This window comes from Malus domestica, chromosome 09 (genome assembly GCF_042453785.1).
Source record: "Malus domestica chromosome 09, GDT2T_hap1".
In the NCBI taxonomy this organism is placed as follows: Eukaryota; Viridiplantae; Streptophyta; class Magnoliopsida; order Rosales; family Rosaceae; genus Malus; species Malus domestica.
This window is the reverse complement of record NC_091669.1, coordinates 11,269,020-11,273,029: the sequence shown is the minus strand read 5'-3', so window position 1 is coordinate 11,273,029 and position 4,010 is coordinate 11,269,020.

Sequence of the window (4,010 nt, the reverse complement as noted above, 5' to 3'; positions counted from 1 at the left end):
CACACGTGTTGTGAGCCCCTTTATTAGAGAGATTATACAAATAGAAGGTAAGTGTAGGATTACTCTTTATTTATAGGATTAATTGGAATCCCTTACATTTTTTCCAACTGTTTAGACTTAAACATCTATTGGTTTACAAAATTTGATTAAGATGCTTTGATCAATGGTCAACTCAGCATTTTTCTATTTATTTTATATATATCCACTTAAGCTAGCTAACAACTAATTTTCTACAATCTAAAAATTTTAAATTTATGGTTTTATTAAATTAATTAAATTAATTCTTCATTATCACTAAAAATGTAACTTTTATTTCTGTTATTCTATTTAATTATTCTCTACCATCATTAAAAAGGTTATTAATAAGTCATTAATACTATCGTAAAAATGTATTTAAAACGTTCGTTTAGATTCTCAATGTATCAAGAAACAAAATGTACCAGAAATCCAAATATACTATAAAACCAAATGTACCTATATTATAGGTAATCAAACGTACCTCTAAATAAAATTGTAAAAAAAAATGTAAAAAAATGTTTAATCAAAATTTTAAAAAGAAGAGATGTTTAATCAATGAAATTACAAAATGAGACGCCTATATCAAAACGTCCCTCATTTATATATGACAGTCGCTACAATGTTATTACAGTATATAACCACGTTTATGTACCTACTACGTACCATGAGACGAAAAAAAGGGCCCACGGGAAAGAAAGAAAAGGAATCTTCTATATATATAAAGGGAGAAGACCAGTTTGATGAAGCATTCGGAAATGCCTAAAATGTCCTCACTTCGTACACAAAAAACCAAAAAATAACTGTCTTAAAAATAGGGTTAAAAAGTAATAGAACTGAATTCTCAACGACATTAATTCACAACCATTGGATAAGATACTCACACTTTAAGTTCATTTTCAGCCTTTGGATCACATCCTGTGTGAAGAAACACTCACAGGTAGAAAGACGGAAACCATCTATCGCACGATCAGAGCAACAACTGCAGCGGTTGATAGACCCGACATGGAACAGCCATTTATCGCACGTTCTCAATCCCCACAAAGCATACAAAAGGGAAAATTGGATGATTTTCTCAAACACATTTTTGTCTTCTATACAAAACACTCTTTTTTGTATGATTTCTTCATCTAAAACTGGCAATCCTGAAAATAAATGTGCAGACGATGCGCTGAGGAAGAATGCGCACTCATTCTTTTAGACTAAAAACCCAGAAATCCTAACTTTCAAGGACGATCCGGTAAGCATTTTCTCTAATACTCACTTTCATATTTTCTGTCAAGTTTTTGATGGTTTTAAGTTTATTGTAATCAATTTCGGGTTTTGTGGAGTCGGAAAATCGAAGACTAAGAAGCAGAGGAGGAGATCGGTGAAGAAAAAAGGAGCAAAAGTAAAAGGAAAAAATGTGAGTTATTTTTTATTATTCTCTTTTTCCAAAAAGCAATTTTTGGATATTTTATCATTATTGTTTGTTGTTGGGAAATTGGGTTACTGAGTAGCAAAGAAATTTGATTGTTTTGTGGTTTTTGAGTAGTTGCAGGAAGTAAATTTAATTATATTGTGTCTACTGGAGGGTTGGAAGAACTGGTATGCTTATATGTATGTATACATATGTTCTGATTCCATCACTCTCTCTCTCTCTCTCTCTCTCTCAAATATTACAATGAGGAAGAACTCGCACACACTCTGTCAAATTTTCTGTATTTAGAAAAAAAACCCTGAAATAAACTTATCCTTGAAGAACCATTTGGTAAACATTTTCCCCGCTACTCTATGTCAGATTTTTTGTATTTATCTTGGTTTTGTGGGTCTATTCAAGTTCTTAAGGGACCCGAAGTTTCTGCTAAATGACTATTTGGTTTCCATGTTTGATGCCGTTCGGTTCCCATTGTTTTGTTTCTTCTTCTTTCCTGTTTGGTCTGAATTGTGTTTTCGGATAGTCTAAAAAATAATTTTTGGTTAATTTTGAAGTTTTTTATATTTTGAGCCGAGCCCTGGTTTCAGATGATTTATCAGATTAAAGTTTTCTATGAGTGGTTTTACAACGATTCCTTGGTGGTTAATTTCTTGGTTTCGGGTTAAAAGTTTTCTACAAGTGGTTTCGAATTAAAAGTTTTCTGAAGGTAATTTCTTGGCGGGTTTTGTGTTTACCTTCATGAATTGTGGGTGATTATGTTAGTGGCGTTTGTATTTGAGCTTGGGCTTGATGGGGTTTGTTCGTCATGATTGGTTGTTAGTTATGAACATAGAATCTTGGATTTTGTTTTTGATTTGGTTAATTCAATGGGATTTTGTGTAATGTACTACTACGATTAGTAGTTTGTTTTTGGGTGGTGAATTTATAAGATTTGGAATCTTTATGGAAGAACAAGGAAAGAAAATCTGCAAAAAAAACAAGATTAGTCATATTCTCCCACCGTTTCATTTTAAAGATGTTTACACCTTTAGGAACCTACTTTTCATCCTGAGTTTTCATCCCACTGAAGATTGGCGGCTTCAGCTTCATTGTTGCTGAGACTGGTGGCCCATTGGTGTGGGGTATGGTTTATTGATACGTAGGAGTTTTACACACTACAAAAAAAGTAGTCATTACCGACGAAGATTTTTCGAGGGCCCAAAAAAACCGTCGTAAAAAGCACATTTTGCGACCATAAAATATGAGTCGTCGGTAACATGGCATGAAACAAATTTTTATTACCAACGCACATGATGTCCTAGGAAAAAGTCTCAAGTTTCGTCGGAATTGCACTTTTGTTTGGCGGGAAGAATTGGTGCCAGTTGTATTAACGACAAGTAAAGTTCTTATCGGAAATAGAATGGTTATTTCCGAAGGTTTACTCATGTGGACGAAATTGATTTAGTATTTTCGAGGGAAAAAAAGTCCTCTCGGTAATGTTTTTATCATTTTGAGGGAAAAAAAAGTCCTCTCCGTTTTTTGCAATTTTTTACGTATGTGATCTTGAAGCATATAGAAACAAGTTTGACGGTTGGATCGTTGAAACTAGTTTTGTAGAATGTGTATTCCTTCAAAACGACAGATTCAACAAACACTTGGAGTTTATTTTATACTTTCATTAAGTTGAACATAATAATTTGTGGTGTCCACTAGTGCAAATATTTTAAATTGAAGATCAAATTCATTCAACATACTCTTATAAGGTTGAGGAGTGTATTTGTTAAAAATCATCAAAATCGGAGTTAAGATCACCGTTAAATCGTGAGTTTGTGTTTATAACCGTCAAAAGGTCTCGTCTCGTTACCTAATATCTGAATGTCCATTTTTTGCAATTTTTTACGTATGCGATCTTGAAGCATATAGAAACAAGTTTGACGGTTAGATCATTCAAATTAATTTTCCAGACTGCAAATATTAATTTTTGATAATGTTCAGGGTTTTGGCTTTTTTCCTTAAATGAATGGTATGGAACAATATTATTTTATATTTTAAAAAAAATGTTTGTAGAATTTAGTGTTTTACCATTTCCCAAAAATAAATTTGGCTTCCCTCTTCTTTTTCCCACAATTCCCAAACTCTTGTTTTTATGTAAATTTGACGGTTTGGGTTTTTTCCAAATTAATCATAAACCACATAGAAACAGATTTCAATGGAATAGAAAATACGAAATTCAATCTCAATAATTAAAATTCCACACACGCCCAAACTCTTGTTTTTATGTAAGTTTGACGGTTTGGTTTTTTTCCAAATTAATTAGGGTTTTGGCATGTCCCTCCCTTTTCTCCCACAATTTCCAAAAAAATTTCCTAAAATTTGTTCCGCCCACAGCCAAAAAAAAAGAGGAGGGAAACTACACTCTTGATTAGATTAGGGTTGCATCTATGCCATTATTTATATTAATGCCTCCAACCTTCAAAGGAGGCAACAAAAACTCTCCATAATCAATATTCAAAGTGCACAACCGTGAGCATACAGGTAACCCTAAAGTCATCTTGTTTGTCTAGTTCGTCCAGTTTAGGTTTTGTGACAATGAGTTCTC